Here is a 23,097-nt window from a genome sequence, read left to right as displayed (position 1 = left end):
TGTCACAGTACAGGGATAATACACACAGTGATGTCACAGTACAGGGATAATACACACAGTGATGTCACAGTACAGAGATAATACACACATTGATGTCACAGTACAGAGATAATACACACAGTGATGTCACAGTACAGGGATAATACACACAGTGATGTCACAGTACAGGGATAATACACACAGTGATGTCAGAGTACAGAGATAATACACACAGTGATGTCACAGTACAGGGATAATACACACAGTGATGTCACAGTACAGGATAATACACACAGTGATGTCACAGTACAGGGATAATACACACAGTGATGTCACAGTACAGGATAATACACACAGTGATGTCACAGTACAGGATAATACACACAGTGATGTCACAGTACAGGATAATACACACAGTGATGTCACAGTACAGGATAATACACACAGTGATGTCAGAGTACAGGGATAATACACACAGTGATGTCACAGTACAGGATAATACACACAGTGATGTCACAGTACAGGATAATACACACAGTGATGTCACAGTACAGGGATAATACACACAGTGATGTCTGCCGCCCTGGTAGTTGTGCCCATGATACACGTTTGTATGCTGCAGCCATATTGTGTGTCTTGTAGAGTAATTATCAGCCTCCCCGCCAGTCACATGACTCATTCGCAGTCAGTCGCTGACATATTTTTGGACATATGTGTTTAGTCTTTGCAAACAACTAATTTGTTAAAATATTTTTGCCGGCGAGATGCCGGAGCCATGCGCTCATTAAGCAGCGCCGCTTGTAGGACTGTCTCGTGTTGTTTGCTGTTATCGGGATGAATTTCCAGCAATGCCATCCAGGCGCTACGCTGAATTTTAATTCGTCTGAATACAACTGATTATCTAGCGCCGAACAAATCTGACTTGGCATATTCTCCAGACGTACAGAACAGACTTTGTGCAGGAACGATGCTGCTGAAATGCCAGGATCTCCAGCGCCTTCCTTATCGTGTTTTCAGATCGAGCCGAGGATGACAGGAGCTGCTGCGGGGAGATGGAATTAGACAATTATTAGGCTTTACACTCATTGGATAGGACACAATTATACGCCAAGTCTGGCCCATCTCTCTGCAGGGGGTAAAGGGGAACACCAGGGGCGTAACTTGATGGTTATATTCTGGCCTAAAAGCCTTAGACCAAGATACAAACCTAACATCAATAAGGGCGAAGGGGTTGTGATTAGCGGTTTTCATGGGAGAGACTGAAAATTTTTTCCTCTATATAGGTTACCTGATGTCCCTGCTCATTATATAGTGGGAAGTTACAAAGGTTGGGTAAGGGGATAAAGATGAAATGTGATATCTCTGGTGCTCAGGAGATCACCTTCTTACCTTTACCGTCCGCTCTCACCCTGAGAGAGGGAACGGGTCTTATAGGATAATATGAGATGAGCATTCTAGTCCAGGGTGCATGGTATCTCCATAGGCAATAGAGACATTAGTCCAAGGGATTAGCTTCCACAGCATCACAGCACTTCGTGACACATCCCAGCAGTCCAGAACAACAACAATCTTGGGTCTTGTCATGTGTGACAATATATCTCCACTTAGCTCCTCCCACGATGAGGTCAGCAGGTGGGCAGCTCTCCCCATCACCTTGTACCAGTATGACTATATACAGTCATAACTTTTTGAAAGTCTCCTATGGAGTCAGCTTGTCTGCTAAAAGGTGATAGCAAGGCTCTCAGTCCACTGATCCCAGACACCCCCTGCTAAGAATAACGAAGTTAGCACAATCATGACAATGCTGTGCCCAGGTTGAGACAAAGGGATGAGCCAAGCTACCTTCACGAAGGAATTAGACTTGGACAATTGGACAGTATCTCTGGCATCTTGCTAATCAGGTCGAGTAAATTAACAGGGTAAAAGGGAAATATATCTGAGAAGGCAGTGAAAAAAAACAAAACATAACTCTGGGCCATTCATCACAGGTGGTAATATCTCGTTTGTTCTAGAGTAGATATATTTGTAAAGTAAATGAGAGGTAAGATTTGATATTACTGGTGTTTTAGAATGCTGAAAGGGTTAAAGAACGATATAATATATAACTTATCCTGTACTGATCCTGAGTTACATCCTGTATTATACTCCAGAGCTGCGCTCACTATTCTGCTGGTACAGTCACTGTGTACATACATTACATTACTTATCCTGTATTATACTCTAGAGCTGCGCTCACTATTCTGCTGGTACAGTCGCTGTGTACATACATTACATTACTTATCCTGTACTGATCCTGAGTTACATCCTGTATTATACTCCAGAGCTGTGCTCACTATTCTGCTGGTGCAGTCACTGTGTATATACATTACATTACTTATCCTGTACTGATCCTGAGTTACATCCTGTATTATACTCCAGAGCTGCGCTCACTATTCTGCTGGTACAGTCACTGTGTACATACATTACATTACTTATCCTGTATTATACTGCAGAGCTGCGCTCACTATTCTGCTGGTGCAGTCACTGTGTACATACATTACATTACTTATCCTGTACTGATCCTGAGTTACATCCTGTATTATACTCCAGAGCTGCGCTCACTATTCTGCTGGTACAGTCACTGTGTACATACATTACATTACTTATCCTGTATTATACTCCAGAGCTGCGCTCACTATTCTGCTGGTACAGTCACTGTGCACATACATTACATTACTTATCCTGTATTATACTGCAGAGCTGCGCTCACTATTCTGCTGGTGCAGTCACTGTGTACATACATTACATTACTTATCCTGTATTATACTCCAGAGCTGCGCTCACTATTCTGCTGGTACAGTCACTGTGCACATACATTACATTACTTATCCTGTATTATACTGCAGAGCTGTGCTCACTATTCTGCTGGTACAGTCACTGTGCACATACATTACATTACTTATCCTGTACTGATCCTGAGTTACATCCTGTATTATACTCCAGAGCTGCGCTCACTATTCTGCTGGTACAGTCACTGTGCACATACATTACATTACTTATCCTGTATTATACTGCAGAGCTGCGCTCACTATTCTGCTGGTGCAGTCACTGTGTACATACATTACATTACTTATCCTGTATTATACTCCAGAGCTGCGCTCACTATTCTGCTGGTGCAGTCACTGTGTACATACATTACATTACTTATCCTGTACTGATCCTGAGTTACATCCTGTATTATACTCCAGAGCTGCGCTCACTATTCTGCTGGTACAGTCACTGTGTACATACATTACATTACTTATCCTGTATTATACTCCAGAGCTGCGCTCACTATTCTGCTGGTGCAGTCACTGTGTACATACATTACATTACTTATCCTGTATTATACTCCAGAGCTGCGCTCACTATTCTGCTGGTGCAGTCACTGTGTACATACATTACATTACTTATCCTGTACTGATCCTGAGTTATATCCTGTATTATACTCCAGAGCTGCTCTGCTGCATTGTCAGGACATATTAGGAGTTGTAGTCTTGCAGGTCGGTGACTACTGCTGGATGTGTAGGAGGCCTCCATGAATCACCATCCTACTGTGATAAACTGAAATATATTTTTCTCTTCAGAGTTTGGAGGTGCCAGGAGGACTGTGCCGGTGCCAGATACAGATCTAAAGAGAGAAAAACAGAACATAATATTAAATACATGATGACATAGTCTGGCGAGCCCGGGGAAAACACAGCTCTGCTACTCCATCTGGAAGATCTGGTCTGACACTGGAGATCGTATTCATTACAGGTGTGACCCCTTCACTACTGTACATTGGACACTTATTAGTTTCTTTATTTAACCCCTTAAAGGGAGTGTGTCACTAGACCCCTGCATATTAACCTAGCCCCACATATAGATAGCTTAGGGTCTCCTGAATCAAACATTGGTTTCCCCATGTGAATCGCTGCCTCTGTTGCCAAGATAGCGCTATTTATGTCAAAATGGAAATGAGTTCCTGGAAGCCGCCATTGCTGAAAAGAGCTAATTTGCATATGGATAAAACAGCGATATCTTGGCCATGGAGGCGGCGATTGAAATGGGGACAACACTGTTTGATTCAGACGACCCTAACCTGCCTTTCTGTAGAGCTGAAATGGTAAGAGGGTTTTGTTGACACACTCCCTTTAAGGGGTCAAGTCTGGAATCACTTTCTTGTCCCTTCCCTAAAGTCTATACTAGAAGAGACCAGTCATCTATCAGGGGTTAATTGGGTTTTAAAGGGAATGACCGATTTTTGCGCAAGCGTTGCAGCTTTTTCAGCACTTACCATGTACAGCGCCTACATGGCATAGTGGCCGTCCTTGGTATTGCAGCTTACTCCATTCACTTGAACGGGACCAGGCCGAGTGACTGATAAACGTGGTGTCACATGGCCTGTAAAGCAAAAGTGCACTGCTGCTCCCGGGTGTCAGATCTGCATGGATCTTCACTTGATCGCCTATCCTGTGCATAGGCCATCGATTAACAACTCCTGGAAATCACATAGTGTTCTATGACCTGTATTGGGTAAGGGTTCTGGAGCTTGAGGTGGCAATGGCGACGTGGATTTTAGATTTTTACCCCCTCCCCCCCATATAGGGGTCTTTTATACTAGCCCCCAGACTATATATATATATATATATATATATATATATATACTCACCGGCCACTTTATTAGGTACACCTGTCCAACTGCTCGTTAACACTTAATTTCTAATCAGCCAATCACATGGCAGCAACTCAGTGCATTTAGGCATGTAGACATGGTCAAGACAATCTCTTGCAGTTCAAACCGAGCATCAGTATGGGGAAGAAAGGTGATTTGAGTGCCTTTGAACGTGGCATGGTTGTTGGTGCCAGAAGGGCTGGTCTGAGTATTTCAGAAACTGCTGATCTACTGGGATTTTCACGCACAACCATCTCCAGGGTTTACAGAGAATGGTCCGAAAAAGAAAAAACATCCAGTGAGCGGCAGTTCTGTGGGCGGAAATGCGTTGTTGATGCCAGAGGTCAGAGGAGAATGGCCAGACTGGTTCGAGCTGATAGAAAGGCAACAGTGACTCAAATAGCCACCCGTTACAACCAAGGTAGCCAGAAGAGCATCTCTGAACGCCGCACAGTACGTCCAACTTTGAGGCTACAGATGGGCTACAGCAGCAGAAGACCACACCGGGTGCCACTCCTTTCAGCTAAGAACAGGAAACTGAGGCTACAATTTGCACAAGCTTATCAAAATTGGACAATTGAAGATTGGAAAAACGTTGCCTGGTCTGATGAGTCTCGATTTCTGCTGCGACATTCGGATGGTAGGGTCAGAATTTGGCGTCAACAACATGAAAGCATGGATCCATCCTGCCTTGTATCGGTAACGGTTCAGGCTGGTGGTGGTGGTGTCATGGTGTGGGGAATATTTTCTTGGCACTCTTTGGGCCCCTTGGTACCAATTGAGCATCGTTGCAACGCCAAAGCCTACCTGAGTATTGCTGCTGACCATGTCCATCCCTTTATGACCACAATGTCCCCAACATCTGATGGCTACTTTCAGCAGGATAATGCAATGCCATGTCATAAAGCTGGAATCATCTCAGACTGGTTTCTTGAACATGACAATGAGTTCACTGTACTCCAATGGCCTCCACAGTCACCAGATCTCAATCCAATAGAGGAGCATCTTTGGGATGTGGTGGAACGGGAGATTCGCATCATGGATGTGCAGCCGACAAATCTGCGGCAACTGTGTGATGCCATCATGTCAATATGGACCAAAATCTCTGAGGAATGCTTCCAGCACCTTGTTGTATCTATGCCACGAAGAATTGAGGCAGTTCTGAAGGCAAAAGGGGGTCCAACCCGTTACTAGCATGGTGTACCTAATAAAGTGGCCGGTGAGTGTATATACATATTATAGGCTCAGGCTTATCCTATACAGTGCACTGTACCCTATGGAGTATATTCCTCCAGGTTCTTTGTCTGTATAGGACCGTGCTCGGTGCACACGCCGCCTGCCCCTCCAGCTCAGCTGGGTTCACTAACTTATATCAATAAATTGTGAGCAGGCTTCGCAGCTGTCAAGCATAAATATATATCCAATATAGCTGCAGGCGGCACATCCTATAGAATCGCTGCAAAGCAGATGTTTCCCCCGCTCCGCCACCCTTTCTGTGCCAACCCATTAAATTCCATTTGCCTTCCAGTAAGAATAAAACGCCTTTGGAATAAAACGGCCGTGCTGCAGGGCGCCACCTGGTGGCCATCCTGGGGTACTACAGAGCCTCATTAGGAGGAGAGAATAATCGCTGGGTTCGCTTTTAATTGGCTTCCTAGTTTTCATATCAAAGAGACAAAAGTGAAATGAGGACAGTGACAAGTCAAATGCGATATATTTAGCTCGGCGACAGCTGGTGGGCTCTGCCTGTGATATCCAGTAATGATCTTCTTCCCGCAGAAGTGCCGGTGCTCAAGAAACTTGAAAAACTTGACGCTGACGATAAAAAAAATTTAGGCAAAGTTATTCTGATGGGTAAATTGGTGTTTCCAGGGGTGAGGAACTGGCCTAGGGACCAGTGCCCATTGTCCTGTAGTGAATCCAGCTGCACAGAGCATGCCCATTGTCCTGTAGTGAATCCAGCTTCACAGAGCATGCCCATTGTCCTGTAGTGAATCTAGCTGCACAGAGCATGCCCATTGTCCTGTAGTGTATCCAGCTGTACAGAGCATGCCCATTGTCCTGTAGTGAATCCAGCTTCACAGAGCATGCCCATTGTCCTGTAGTGAATCTAGCTGCACAGAGCATGCCCATTGTCCTGTAGTGTATCCAGCTGTACAGAGCATGCCCATTGTCCTGTAGTGAATCCAGCTGCACAGAGCATGCCCATTGTCCTGTAGTGAATCCAGCTGCACAGAGCATGCCCACTGTCCTGTAGTGAATCCAGCTGCACAGAGCACGCCCATTATTGTAAAGGACCATCCATCCACCCCAGCTATACAGAGCATTATCATTATTTTGAGGGTCCAACTTTTATCCATTCGCAGCATGCCCACTATTCTAATGGATTACCTTCCCTCTGTATAGAGCATGCCCACTTGCAAATCGTTCTTATTGATAACTTGGGTCATATTATCTATTGCCGACTTTTTGGTTGTTTGTGAAATAGCCCAAAAAGCCAGGAACCCCAAAAACAATTGATCTACTTCGCCATTGGCTTCAGAGATTCTCCGCTGGACGTCACCCCCGTTTTATGGTCATGAGTTGTAGTCACAATCCTGCAGACTTCAGAGTTAAAATCTCCCAGCATTCCCTGCTTGTTCATTGTCTGCAAAGAGTTTCCCTTGAATTCTCACACACAGGACCCTACATGTGACATCAATTATCAGTATGTGCAGATACCACAGCATCACCAGGCTTATTTGCCCTTCAGGAGACTAGAAAAGCTGAGTGGCAATCAGTTATTATCCAATTTAACCAGACATAACCAGCTGAGTAATCGATTCTGAATATTCCGATGTGTCTGCGCGATTCTCCTGACTCTAAAAATAAGGCAGAGCTTTGTATTAATGTAGTGAACATATTGTGAAGCCTCCGCTGTGTTTACTTGAACTTTACTGGAGATCAGCACTTGTGTTTTATGAGACAAGATGCGCATTTTGCAGCTCATGTGACCCCGCGGCTCTCCTGCCTGCGTTCTGGGCGAGCTGCCTACGATAATCTAGCTGACAGAATCACCAGCGTCTGACTGATTCATTACATTCCCCACGCAAGTCCCTGCGCTGCTTTACAGAGCTAAATTTTACTATCAATGCAAAAAGCCGGAAAACAACAAAACACCATAAACCCAAGAAATAAACCGACTACAGCAAGAAGGGAGGCAACGGGGTAACAGAATAGGGCAAAGTAGTATGGTAGTTATATTCTTGTACATAGGAGCAGTATTATAGTAGTTATATTCTTGTACAAAAGAGGTAGTATTATAGTAGTTATATTCTTGTACATAGGAGCAGTATTATAGTAGTTATATTCTTGTACATAGGAACAGTATTATAGTAGTTATATTCTTGTACATAGGAGTAGTATTATAGTAGTTATATTCTTGTACATAGGGGCAGTATTATAGTAGTTATATTCTTGTACATAGGAGCAGTATTATAGTAGTTATATTCTTGTACATAGGAGCAGTATTATAGTAGTTATATTCTTGTACATAGGAACAGTATTATAGTAGTTATATTCTTGTACATAGGAGCAGTATTATAGTAGTTATATTCTTGTACATAGGAGCAGTATTATAGTAGTTATATTCTTGTACAAAGGAGGTAGTATTATAGTAGTTATATTCTTCTACATATGAGTAGTATTATAGTAGTTATATTCTTGTACAAAGGAGGTAGTATTATAGTAGTTATATTCTTGTACATAGGAGTAGTATTATAGTAGTTATATTCTTGTACATAGGAGTAGTATTATAGTAGTTATATTCTTGTACATAGGGGGCAGTATTATAGTAGTTATATTCTTGTACATAGGAGCAGTATTATAGTAGTTATATTCTTCTACAAAGGAGGTAGTATTATAGTAATTATATTCTTGTACATAGGGGGCAGTATTATAGTAGTTATATTCTTGTACATAGGAGCAGTATTATAGTAGTTATATTCTTGTACATAGGAGTAGTATTATAGTAGTTATATTCTTGTACATAGGAACAGTATTATAGTAGTTATATTCTTGTACATAGGAGTAGTATTATAGTAGTTATATTCTTGTACATAGGGGCAGTATTATAGTAGTTATATTCTTGTACATAGGAGCAGTATTATAGTAGTTATATTCTTGTACATAGGAGTAGTATTATAGTAGTTATATTCTTGTACATAGGGGCAGTATTATAGAAGTTATATTCTTGTACATAGGAGCAGTATTATAGTAGTTATATTCTTGTACATAGGAACAGTATTATAGTAGTTATATTCTTGTACATAGGAGCAGTATTATAGTAGTTATATTCTTGTACATAGGAACAGTATTATAGTAGTTATATTCTTGTACATAGGAGCAGTATTATAGTAGTTATATTCTTGTACATAGGGGGCAGTATTATAGTAGTTATATTCTTGTACATAGGGGGCAGTATTATAGTAGTTATATTCTTGTACATAGGAGCAGTATTATAGTAGTTATATTCTTGTACATAGGAGCAGTATTATAGTAGTTATATTCTTGTACATAGGGGCAGTATTATAGTAGTTATATTCTTGTACATAGGAGCAGTATTATAGTAGTTATATTCTTGTACATAGGAACAGTATTATAGTAGTTATATTCTTGTACATAGGAGTAGTATTATAGTAGTTATATTCTTGTACATAGGGGCAGTATTATAGTAGTTATATTCTTGTACATAGGAGCAGTATTATAGTAGTTATATTCTTGTACATAGGAACAGTATTATAGTAGTTATATTCTTGTACATAGGAGCAGTATTATAGTAGTTATATTCTTGTACATAGGAGCAGTATTATAGTAGTTATATTCTTGTACATAGGAGTAGTATTATAGTAGTTATATTCTTGTACATAGGAGCAGTATTATAGTAGTTATATTCTTGTACATAGGAGCAGTATTATAGTAGTTATATTCTTGTACATAGGAACAGTATTATAGTAGTTATATTCTTGTACATAGGAGCAGTATTATAGTAGTTATATTCTTGTACATAGGAGCAGTATTATAGTAGTTATATTCTTGTACATAGGAGCAGTATTATAGTAGTTATATTCTTGTACATAGGAGCAGTATTATAGTAGTTATATTCTTGTACATAGGAGCAGTATTATAGTAGTTATATTCTTGTACATAGGAGTAGTATTATAGTAGTTATATTCTTGTACATAGGAACAGTATTATAGTAGTTATATTCTTGTACATAGGAGTAGTATTATAGTAGTTATATTCTTGTACATAGGGGCAGTATTATAGTAGTTATATTCTTGTACATAGGAGCAGTATTATAGTAGTTATATTCTTGTACATAGGAGTAGTATTATAGTAGTTATATTCTTGTACATAGGGGCAGTATTATAGAAGTTATATTCTTGTACATAGGAGCAGTATTATAGTAGTTATATTCTTGTACATAGGAACAGTATTATAGTAGTTATATTCTTGTACATAGGAGCAGTATTATAGTAGTTATATTCTTGTACATAGGAGTAGTATTATAGTAGTTATATTCTTGTACATAGGAGCAGTATTATAGTAGTTATATTCTTGTACATAGGAGTAGTATTATAGTAGTTATATTCTTGTACATAGGAGTAGTATTATAGTAGTTATATTCTTGTACATAGGAGCAGTATTATAGTAGTTATATTCTTGTACATAGGAGTAGTATTATAGTAGTTATATTCTTGTACATAGGAGCAGTATTATAGTAGTTATATTCTTGTACATAGGAGTAGTATTATAGTAGTTATATTCTTGTACATAGGAGCAGTATTATAGTAGTTATATTCTTGTACATAGGAGCAGTATTATAGTAGTTATATTCTTGTACATAGGAGTAGTATTATAGTAGTTATATTCTTGTACATAGGAACAGTATTATAGTAGTTATATTCTTGTACATAGGAGTAGTATTATAGTAGTTATATTCTTGTACATAGGAGTAGTATTATAGTAGTTATATTCTTGTACATAGGAGCAGTATTATAGTAGTTATATTCTTGTACATAGGAGCAGTATTATAGTAGTTATATTCTTGTACATAGGAGCAGTATTATAGTAGTTATATTCTTGTACATAGGAGTAGTATTACAGTAGTTATATTCTTGTACATAGGAGCAGTATTATAGTAGTTATATTCTTGTACATAGGAGCAGTATTATAGTAGTTATATTCTTGTACATAGGAGTAGTATTATAGTAGTTATATTCTTGTACATAGGAGTAGTATTATAGTAGTTATATTCTTGTACATAGGAACAGTATTATAGTAGTTATATTCTTGTACATAGGAGTAGTATTATAGTAGTTATATTCTTGTACATAGGAGTAGTATTATAGTAGTTATATTCTTGTACATAGGAGCAATATTATAGTAGTTATATTCTTGTACATAGGAGGCAGTATTATAGTAGTTATATTCTTGTACATAGGAGCAGTATTATAGTAATTATATTCTTGTACATAGGAGCAGTATTATAGTAGTTATATTCTTGTACATAGGAGCAGTATTATAGTAGTTATATTCTTGTACATAGCATGTAGTATTATAGTAGTTATATTCTTGTACATAGGAGTAGTATTATAGTAGTTATATTCTTGTACATAGGAACAGTATTATAGTAGTTATATTCTTGTACATAGGGGGCAGTATTATAGTAGTTATATTCTTGTACATAGGAGGTAGTATTATAGTAGTTATATTCTTGTACATAGGAGCAGTATTATAGTAGTTATATTCTTGTACATAGGAGCAGTATTATAGTAGTTATATTCTTGTACATAAGAGCAGTATTATAGTAGTTATATCCTTGTACATAGGAGTAGTATTATAGTAGTTATATTCTTGTACATAGGAGTAGTATTATAGTAGTTATATTCTTGTACATAGGAGAAGTATTATAGTAGTTATATTCTTGTACATAAGAGCAGAATTATAGTAGTTATATTCTTGTACATAGGAGCAGTATTATAGTAGTTATATTCTTGTACATAGGAGCAGTATTATAGTAGTTATATTCTTGTACATAGGGGGCAGTATTATAGTAGTTATATTCTTGTACATAGGAGTAGTATTATAGCAGTTATATTCTTGTACATAGGAGCAGTATTATAGTAGTTATATTCTTGTACATAGGGGGCAGTATTATAGTAGTTATATTCTCGTACATATGAGGTAGTATTATAGTAGTTATATTCTTGTACATAGGAGTAGTATTATAGTAGTTATATTCTTGTACATAGGAGGCAGTATTATAGTAATTATATTCTTGTACATAGGAGCAGTATTATAGTAGTTATATTCTTGTACATAGGAGGCAGTATTATAGTAGTTATATTCTTGTACATAGGAGCAGTATTATAGTAATTATATTCTTGTACATAGGAGCAGTATTATAGTAGTTATATTCTTGTACATAGGAGCAGTATTATAGTAGTTATATTCTTGTACATAGCATGTAGTATTATAGTAGTTATATTCTTGTACATAGGAACAGTATTATAGTAGTTATATTCTTGTACATAGGGGGCAGTATTATAGTAGTTATATTCTTGTACATAGGAGTAGTATTATAGTAGTTATATTCTTGTACATAGGGGCAGTATTATAGTAGTTATATTCTTGTACATAGGAGCAGTATTATAGTAGTTATATTCTTGTACATAGGAGGCAGTATTATAGTAATTATATTCTTGTACATAGGAGCAGTATTATAGTAGTTATATTCTTGTACATAGGAGGCAGTATTATAGTAGTTATATTCTTGTACATAGGAGTAGTATTATAGTAGTTATATTCTTGTACATAGGAACAGTATTATAGTAGTTATATTCTTGTACATAGGAGGTAGTATTATAGTAGTTATATTCTTGTACATAGGGGGCAGTATTATAGTAGTTATATTCTTGTACATAGGAGTAGTATTATAGTAGTTATATTCTTGTACATAGGAGGTAGTATTATAGTAGTTATATTCTTGTACATAGGGGGCAGTATTATAGTAGTTATATTCTTGTACATAGGAGTAGTATTATAGTAGTTATATTCTTGTACATAGGAGTAGTATTATAGTAGTTATATTCTTGTACATAGGAGTAGTATTATAGTAGTTATATTCTTGTACATAGGAGTAGTATTATAGTAGTTATATTCTTGTAAATAGGAGCAGTATTATAGTAGTTATATTCTTGTACATAGGAGCAGTACTATAGTATTTATATTCTTGTACATAGGGGGCAGTATTATAGTAGTTATATTCTTGTACATAGGAGTAGTATTATAGTAGTTATATTCTTGTACATAGGAGGTAGTATTATAGTAGTTATATTCTTGTACATAGGAGCAGTATTATAGTAGTTATATTCTTGTACATAGGAGGCAGTATTATAGTAGTTATATTCTTGTACATAGGAGCAGTATTATAGTAGTTATATTCTTGTACATAGGAGGCAGTATTATAGTAGTTATATTCTTGTACATAAGAGCAGTATTATAGTAGTTATATTCTTGTACATAGGAGGTAGTATTATAGTAGTTATATTCTTGTACATAAGAGCAGTATTATAGTAGTTATATTCTTGTACATAGGAGGCAGTATTATAGTAGTTATATTCTTGTACATAGGAGTAGTATTATAGTAGTTATATTCTTGTACATAGGAACAGTATTATAATAGTTATATTCTTGTACATAGGGGGCAGTATTATAGTAGTTATATTCTTGTACATAGGAGTAGTATTATAGTAGTTATATTCTTGTACATAGGGGCAGTATTATAGTAGTTATATATATTCTTGTACATAGGAGCAGTATTATAGTAGTTATATATATTCTTGTACATAGGAGCAGTATTATAGTAGTTATATATATTCTTGTACATAGGAGCAGTATTATATAAGTCATATTGTCTGAGTAGATGATGGTACTCATACATTTTTCAAACATTTTTTCAATTGCCCCCATATTGCTGATAAGGTATGTAAGAAAGTGACAGGAAAAGTCCTGGAAGGACGCTATATCTCCCCTAGAGTCCTCTCATATGTCTGGTGAGTGAGGGCTTCAAGAGCTGTAGTAAAGCATATGGCTGTATTAACCCCTTCTCATCCCACTGTAGGAAGGAGCTTTCATGTACAGGTGGGAGCAGTTAGGCCTAATCACAGGCCTATAAAGCCTCTCCAGACTTCTGTCCTGGGCAGTTCCTGGGGGAGAGTGGTGGAGCCAGGTCCTGTCCATCCAACTGAAAACTGGTGAGACCAGTGGGTGCTTCACAGCTTGTATTTTTGTTGATTTGTTTTGTCCGTGTGGTTGAAGCAAGCCACACGTATAGACAGAGTGCTTCTGTATAGTTAGTCGCCTAGCCGGGCAGGTATTTGTGTTTGTTTTTGCCTGAAGTAAAGGCCTGTTTATTTTGTTTGCCAGCACCTTTAAACCTTTTTGCAAAATAAACGCACAGGGGTAAAACCCTGTTCAAACTGATTTTGGTGTCTGTCTCTGACTGTCTGGGTCCGCTGCTGCTACCGCTGAGCCTATCTCCCCCACATTTGGTGGAGGATGCGGGCAAGCCCAGTTTAAAACAGCTCTTAAAGAGACAGATACCTTTTTTTTTTTTTTCCTCGCTCTATCACCTGATGTCCTGGGTGAAGGCGGTGGGAGAACAAAGCACAAACGCGGCTGCAATGGAAGACCTGGTTAAGCTGCTTGGACAGGCCCAGATGGCTGCTGAAAGGCGACAACAGCGTGCAATGGAGGCCTCTGAAAAATGGCAGCAAGAGATGAATGTGATGTTCATGAAGCAGTTGGCTGCGTTAAGTGAGGCCTTGGCTGCTCAAAAACCGGAGACAGAGTCTGCTGCTGTGACCCAAGAGGTGAGACCCACTGCACGAGCTGCTGTACAGAGTTCGCTACAAAAGATGACATCCACAGACGACGTGGAAGCGTATTTACATGTTTTTGAGTGGGTTGCAGAACGAGAAAAGCTGCCAAGAGAACAGTGGGCAGATGTCGTGGCGCCTTTTTTAACCGGGGAGCCACAAAAGGCATATTATGATCTGTGTGAGACCGACGCCAGGGACTATACCAAGCTGAGGGGAGAAATCCTAGCCCGACTTGGAGTAAACATGCATGTACGAGCTGGAAGGGTACATCACTGGACTTTTTCTGAAAGTCTCCCACCCAGGTCTCAAATGCATGACTTGGTCTACCTGGTGAAAAAGTGGCTCCAGCCAGAAGAAGCGTCCCCTGCCAAGATGGTAGAACGGGTAGTGCTGGACAAGTACACCCGCTCCCTTCCTCCTAAAATCCAACGCTGGGTTGGCCAAGCAGGGCCCACGACGGCAGAGGAGCTGGTTTGCCTGGTGGAGAGATATCGGGCCACTGAGGAACTCCTCCAGACACCCTCCCGGCCAACCTCCCCGAAATCTGGCAGGATCATACCCACCAATAGGGGTGTGAGGAGGATTGGACTGGAAGGTTGTATACCCGGGGAGCAGGCAGCCGGAACCATGTTCCCTAGATTCAAAACGCAAAATGGCGACCAATCCCATTTACGGTGCTGGCGGTGCCATGAGATGGGACATGTGGCTGCACGTTGCCCTCTGACCAGTGAGCCAATGGACTGTAGCAGTGTCCGGCAAGTCTCGCTGTTTTCTCAACCTGCCTGTTTAGCCGAACTGCCGACGGATGAGGATCCTCCAATGTGTGTGGTAACTGTGGGAGGACAGTCTGTGTCTGCTCTCATGGACTCTGGTAGTGTGGTGACCCTGATACGTGCAACTCTGGTGGACCCTGCCCAATACAATGGACGTACGGTGGGGGTCTTGTGCATTCATGGTGACATCAGAAAGTACCCAATAGCCGAAGTCCCCATCGAGACTACCTGTGGGGTAGTCCGTCACCAGGTCGGTGTAGTGCAGAGCCTGTTCCACAGTGTCATTCTGGGAAGAGATTTTCCTGGGTTCTGGAGCCTGTGGAAAAACCAAGATAAAGGGCAGGATGGGTGTGAAAGGTTGCCGAAAATGGATCCTGAACCTTTCGACCCGGACTGTGGTGGGCCAGCAATAGCCGCTGTCCCAGAAGAAACTAGCTCGCCTCTTACTGTGTTAGCTGGTGACACTGAAGGTCAGCAGGAGGTGTCTGACCTACCAGAACTTGAGGTGTCCCATGACAATTTTGGTACTGCCCAACTCAGGGACCCACACTTGTCTCGGGCACGAGAAAATGTAAAGGTGATAAATGGTCAGTCCCAATATCCAGGGGCTGATCAAGAATTTCCTTATTTTGCTATGAACCAAGATTTACTGTATAGGGTAAGCAAAATAAGAGATAATGTTATTGAGCAATTGTTGGTACCCCAACCCTTCCAAAAAGTGGTTCTAGATCTAGCCCATAAGCATGCACTGGGAGGACATTTGGGGTATGAGAAAACTAAGGAACGTATATTACAACGTTTCTATTGGCCGGGGGTGGACAGACATGTACGAGATTACTGTAGCTCCTGTCCAGTGTGCCAATTGACTGCACCAGTCTCCCACTTCAGGAGTCCATTAGTACCCCTCCCAATTATAGAGGTGCCCTTTGAGCGTATAGCTATGGATTTGGTGGGACCCCTGGTGAAATCGGCTAGGGGACATCAGTACATATTGGTCGTAGTAGATTATGCTACCCGATACCCTGAGGCCGTGCCCCTCAGACATACCTCAGCAAAGCTAATCGCCAAGGAGTTGTTTTATATGTTTTCCCGGACTGGTATCCCTAAAGAGATCCTGACGGATCAAGGTACCCCCTTTATGTCCAAAATTACAAAGGAAATGTGTAAGCTCCTGGGTATTAAGCACTTGAGAACCTCTGTCTACCACCCCCAGACCGATGGCCTAGTTGAGAGGTTTAATAAGACCCTTAAAGGAATGTTGAAGAGGGTGGTTAGCAAGGATGGTAAGGACTGGGATTGTTTGCTGCCATATTTAATGTTTGCCATCCGAGAGGTACCCCAGTCCTCCACCGGATTCTCTCCCTTCGAGCTAGTGTATGGAAGACATCCAAGGGGTCTATTAGATATTGCTCGGGAAACTTGGGAACAGGAACCCACTCCCTACCGTAGCGTTATAGAGCACATAACCCAAATGCAAGACCGAATTGCCGCAGTAATGCCCATCGTAAAGGAGCACATGGAGCATGCTCAGTTGGCACAAAGCCGTGTTTATAACCGAAAGGCTCAGCTCAGATCCTTTAACCCAGGTGACCGGGTGTTAGTGCTCGTACCCACTGTAGAGAGTAAATTTCTAGCCAAGTGGCAAGGTCCATATGAGATAATTGAAAAAGTGGGAAATGTAAACTACAAGGTCTTCCAACCAGGCAGGAGGAAACCTGAACAGATCTACCATGTGAATCTGTTAAAACCCTGGAAAGAGAGGGAATCCTTGTCGGCTCTAAGTACCCCTAGAGAAATTGCCACTAAAGTCAGAGGTGCAATTGGTAATCATTGTCCTGATGTACAGATAGCGGTGACTCTGTCTAAGGTGCAGGCCCAAGAGACAAAGGAACTTGTACAAAGAAACACTGATGTATTTTCTGAGACACCTGGGCGTACTAATCTAATAGAGCATGACATTGTAACCGAGCCGCAGGTACGAATCAGTCTGAAGCCCTACCGTGTACCTGAAGCTCGTAGACAGGCCATAACAAAAGAGGTTAACGATATGTTAGCTCTTGGGGTCATTGAAGAGTCAAAGTGCGTGGTCAAATCCTATTGTCCTGATTCCCAAACCCGATGGTACCATCAGATTTTGTAACGATTTCCGTAAATTAAATGAAAATTCAAAGTTTGATGCCTATCCGATGCCCAGAGTAGACGAGCTGATCGAGAGGTTAGGGACTTCCAGGTACTTCTCGACTCTCGATTTAACAAAAGGGTATTGGCAGGTGCCGCTTACGGAAAGTGCTAAAGAGAAAACTGCATTTGCCACCCCAGATGGGCTCTTCCAGTACGTAACTATGCCTTTCGGATTACATGGTGCTCCCGCCACCTTTCAACGGTTGATGGACAAAATCCTCAAGCCACATCGCAGGTATGCTTCAGCCTACCTTGACGATATTGTCATTTTCAGCCCTGATTGGGGGAGCCACTTGCCGAAGGTCCAAGCGGTACTAGATTCGCTTCGGGCAGCCGGATTAACTGCTAACCCCAAAAAGTGCACTTTGGGCCTTGAGGAAGCCCGGTATTTGGGGTACACAATAGGACGAGGAGTAATCAAACCCCAGGTGAATAAAGTAGAGGCTATCCAGAATTGGCCCCGTCCCGTAAGTAAAAAGCAGGTGAGGGCTTTCCTGGGAATTGTGGGGTACTATAGGAGGTTCATACCCAATTTTGCCTCCATTGCAGCTCCCCTGACTGACCTGACCAAGGGAGGGAGAACTGGCCTCATCAAATGGAGTGAAGGAGCTGAGGGGGCATTCCAAAAGTTAAAATCGGTCCTTTGTATACAACCGGTCTTGGTCACTCCAAATTATGCCAAAGAGTTTGTGGTACAGACTGATGCCTCAGATTTAGGGTTAGGGGCAGTCCTTTCACAGGTGATTAAAGGTGAGGAACATCCAGTCACATACCTGAGTCGAAAGCTCACTCACGCAGAGAAAAATTACAGTATTGTAGAAAGGGAGTGTTTGGCCATCAAATGGGCTCTGGAGTCCCTACGATATTATTTGCTAGGCCGACAGTTTCGGTTGATTACGGACCACTCCCCTCTCACATGGATGTCTCAGGCTAAAGAGAGAAATGCCCGGGTTACGAGATGGTTCCTTACCTTGCAAAATTTTAAATTTAAGGTCGAACACCGATCCGGTAAATTACAGGGGAATGCAGATGCTTTATCCAGGACACATTGCATGGTGGCGAAAGGTGTTCGCCCCTATAGGTTCGAACAAAGGGGGAGGGTATGTAAGAAAGTGACAGGAAAAGTCCTGGAAGGACGCTATATCTCCCCTAGAGTCCTCTCATATGTCTGGTGAGTGAGGGCTTCAAGAGCTGTAGTAAAGCATATGGCTGTATTAACCCCTTCTCATCCCACTGTAGGAAGGAGCTTTCATGTACAGGTGGGAGCAGTTAGGCCTAATCACAGGCCTATAAAGCCTCTCCAGACTTCTGTCCTGGGCAGTTCCTGGGGGAGAGTGGTGGAGCCAGGTCCTGTCCATCCAACTGAAAACTGGTGAGACCAGTGGGTGCTTCACAGCTTGTATTTTTGTTGATTTGTTTTGTCCGTGTGGTTGAAGCAAGCCACACGTATAGACAGAGTGCTTCTGTATAGTTAGTCGCCTAGCCGGGCAGGTATTTGTGTTTGTTTTTGCCTGAAGTAAAGGCCTGTTTATTTTGTTTGCCAGCACCTTTAAACCTTTTTGCAAAATAAACGCACAGGGGTAAAACCCTGTTCAAACTGATTTTGGTGTCTGTCTCTGACTGTCTGGGTCCGCTGCTGCTACCGCTGAGCCTATCTCCCCCACAGGTATCATGGGTCATTTTTCTACTATTCATAAATGCTCCTTAATTTCTCCGCTGTCAGTCGGCACTGCCTGAGGAGTCTTCACAATTACTGCTGATTCTTAGACACTTTTTACACAACCTTATATAAATCACCAGGAATTACTACAAAGAAAAAGATATTATGACACCAATTCAGACTGGATCCCCTGGGATGCGCTTTGCTATTTACCAGTAAGTCGGGCACTGTGATAAATGGGGCTATTAGGCCTGTACTGGGGAGCGGGCAGACACATGCAGGATACATATTTATTCACTTCCACTGCAGGATTTATTGAGACCGAGCACATTGGCATATTTTTAATTTTTGTGCTGCCCGCTTTAGGACCTACATTTAGAAACAATCAACTTTTAGATTGAGAAAAAAGCTGGAGACATATAAAATAGAGTTTACTGGGGTCACATCATGGACATAGTAAGTGGGAGATGGAATGTGACATGGTCAGTATATAATGGGCTTATGTCACTTATAAGGGCGAGTCCAGGAGATGCGAGAGCAGTCAGCCAGGCCTGGGTGATTTGCCCCCTGTCCTAAGATTCCAGGTCACCTCTTCTTGTAGCAGCCTACCGAATGTCTTAGGAGACTTTGCATATACTGTAGCCGTACAGACCTGTAGTTGTAATATGGTGCCCATACGTAGAAAGCGTCATGATCATGGCACCATATTGCTGTTTAGCCCTAACCTTAACCCCGTAAGGACATGGCCTCAAGAACGCAGCATTATTTTTCATTTTCTCATCATCCTATTGCAATAGCCTTAAGTTTTTTATTTTCATGTTGCCATAGCCATGTGTGGACTTGTTTTTTGAGGGATTAATTGAATTTTTAACAGCATCATTTTTACAACACAAATCATTTAATAATTAACATTTTTTTAACTCTTTCTGGGAGAATATGGGGAAAAAACAACAATTTTACCCTTGATTTGGGGCTGTTTATTCTATGGTATAAATAGCATTCTTAACCTTTTCCTGACATTCGCTGTACTAGTGCGGCTGATGCCGGGTGTTTAAATATGGCCGCTGCTCAGGAGCTTGCGGCCACCATAGCCGCCGGGTGTCTGCTGTTTTATACATCAGACACCCGGCGCTAATGCCTGTGATCGGTGCCCGCACTGATTGTGGGCATTAACCCCTCTGGCCCCTTGGTCAAAGCTGACTGAGGTGCCATTCCACCGGCAGCGCATGGGCGCCACCATTTTACCAGGGATTGCTGGCACCCAGAGCAAGCTCTGGGGCCGATGTCCCGTTTCCATGACAATCGGGGGCCTTGTGAAGGCTCTGAGGCCTGTCTTTCAGTATGTTCTATTGCAGGATATTCTACGTAGCCTGCACTAGAAATGCCGGGGTTTTTTTGCAATGCACTGGCATGGTAATATATTGAATTAGTTATCAGACCCCCGGGATTAATAAATACAAAAAAGAATTACAAAACAGTAAAAAAAATATATAAAAAAAATTAAAGCTATTAAAAGTTCAAATCACCCCCCTTTCCCAAGAACATATATAAAAGTACTTAAAGGGATTCTACCATTAAAACACATTTTTTTTCTTGTTGACACGTAGGAATAGCCTTAAGAAAGGGTATTCTTCTCCTACCTTTAGATGTCTTCTCCGCGCCGCCGTTCCGTAGAAATCGCGGTTTTCGTCTGTATGCAAATGAGTTCTCTCGCAGCCTCCATCTTCTTCAGCAACGGCCTCTTCATCTTCTTCCGGCGCACAAGGGATCAAAATTCAAAGCATGCGCAAGTCGGCTCTGCCAGCAGGCCTCGGGCAAAGCTGATTTCACATGCAGGGCGGCCATTTTTTTGTGGCTCCTTACGCGAGCATGCGCAGTACGCTCCTGTAGTTCTATAGCTATTTTCTTGTGGCCTGTGCAGGCTGCTCTGCCCGAGGCCTACAAGTTTGACTGCCTGCACCGGAAGAAGAGGACGTTCCTGAAGAAGATGGAGGTGTCGCTGGAGAGTTCTCTCGCAGCATTGGGGACACCCCCAGTGCTATTTGAGTGCTGGGGCCCGCCCCCAGTGCTGCAAGAGAACTCATATGCATACCAACGAAAACCGGGATTTCTACGGAACGGTGGCGCGGAGAAGACATCTAAAGGTTGGAGAACGTGTCAACGAGAAAAAAAATAGTTTTAATGGTAGAATCCCTTTAAATACTGTGAAACACGTACACGCCCGGTCTACAAATCTCTAAAAATATTTTTCCTGTACAGTAAATGCCGTTTCACTGTTTTGCCTCTGATAAAAATTTGAATAAAAAATGATAACAATTCCCCAAAATGGTATAACTAAAAAGTACACCTGGTCCCGCAAAAAAAGACGTCCTATGCATCCCTGTACACAGAAGTATAAAGAGGTTACGGGTGTCAGAATATGGTAACTTTTAGAAAAAAAACACTTTTGCACAGTTTTGGATTTTTACAGTAAGTGCCCTTCCTTGTGACTTTACCCCACTATCTGCTGGGTAACTCTGACTCTAACTCCCTCTTCAGTCTGGCACATGGGACCTACTGGAGACTGGAAGTGGAGGCGGCCATAGGCAGGAGAGGGCATTGGTAAGTCATACCTCCCAACTGTCCCGATTTCCGTGGGACATGCACGATTTCGGTGACGTGTCCCGCAGTCCCGGTTGGTGGGAGGTATGTCACGATTTCAACTCAGATCTGCGTCCAGAGGATGCAGATCTGAGTTGAACACATAGGCGGCTAAAGCAAGGAGCTGTCACAGTTCAGCTCCTTACTTCGCCGCTGCACTCCGGGTAGTGGCTGTGTAGGCGCAATGTGATGACGTCACATCGCGTCTACAACTGTGTGCGAGAGAGAGAGAGAGAGAGAGGCGCGCAGAGAGTGGCGGGGGAAGGAGGAGAAGGTAAGTGTAATGTGTACACTGAGGTGGAACGTGAAACTGGGGGCAGATGAAGGAGAGGACGGCATGACACTGGGCGCAGAGATGGAGGGGACATAAATCTGGGGGCAGAGATGGAGGGACATGAATCTGGGGGCAGAGATGGAGAGGACATGAATCTGGAGGCAGAGATGTGGAGACATGAATCTGGGGACAGAGATGTGGAGACATGAATCTGGGGGCAGAAATGGGGGACATGAATCTGGGGACAGAGATGGGGGACATGAATCTGGGGCAGAGTTGGAGAGGACATGAATCTGGGGGCAGAGATGGAGAGGACATGAATCTGGAGGCAGAGATGGAGGGGACATGAATCTGGGGGCAGAAATGGGGGGCATGAATCTGGGGACAGAGATGGGGGACATGAATTTGGGGGCAGAGATGGAGGGGGGACATGAATCTGGGGGCAGAGATGGGGGACATGAATCTGGGGACAGAGATATGGAGACATGAATCTGGGGGCAGAAATGGGGGGCATGAATCTGGGGGCAGAGATGGAGGGGGACATGAAACTGGGGGCAGATGAAGGGTGTATATGAAACTGGGTGAGAGATAGAGGGGGAACATATACTTTACGGGTGACTGTAGGATGGGCGGAGTCAACGGAATAGTGGGCTGGGCTAAATTTGCAACGGCACGCTACGTGCGCCGCACATTTTGTCCCTCTTTCGGTTCTTCAAAAGTTGGGAGGTATGAGTAAGTCAATAGTGACCATTACCTGCTGGTGACAACCTATTGAAAAAAACAGCAATGGGCTCCCTAAATTCACAGGACCCATAGTGGAAACCATAGCAAGATCAAGCAGGATGATTATTTTTTCAATACGCTGAAAAAAAGACATTTTCATCCCCCTCAAAATCAGGTTTAGGTTCTGTCCTGTGTAAACATGCCCTTTCATGGACCCTGGAGAACTATACCACCCAGCAAGCTCCCTCGGACTTGTGCCATATATC

Source organism: Leptodactylus fuscus, chromosome 3, assembly GCF_031893055.1.
Source record: "Leptodactylus fuscus isolate aLepFus1 chromosome 3, aLepFus1.hap2, whole genome shotgun sequence".
In the NCBI taxonomy this organism is placed as follows: Eukaryota; Metazoa; Chordata; class Amphibia; order Anura; family Leptodactylidae; genus Leptodactylus; species Leptodactylus fuscus.
The sequence above is the reverse complement of the archived record's forward strand: the minus strand, read 5'-3'. Positions refer to the sequence as shown.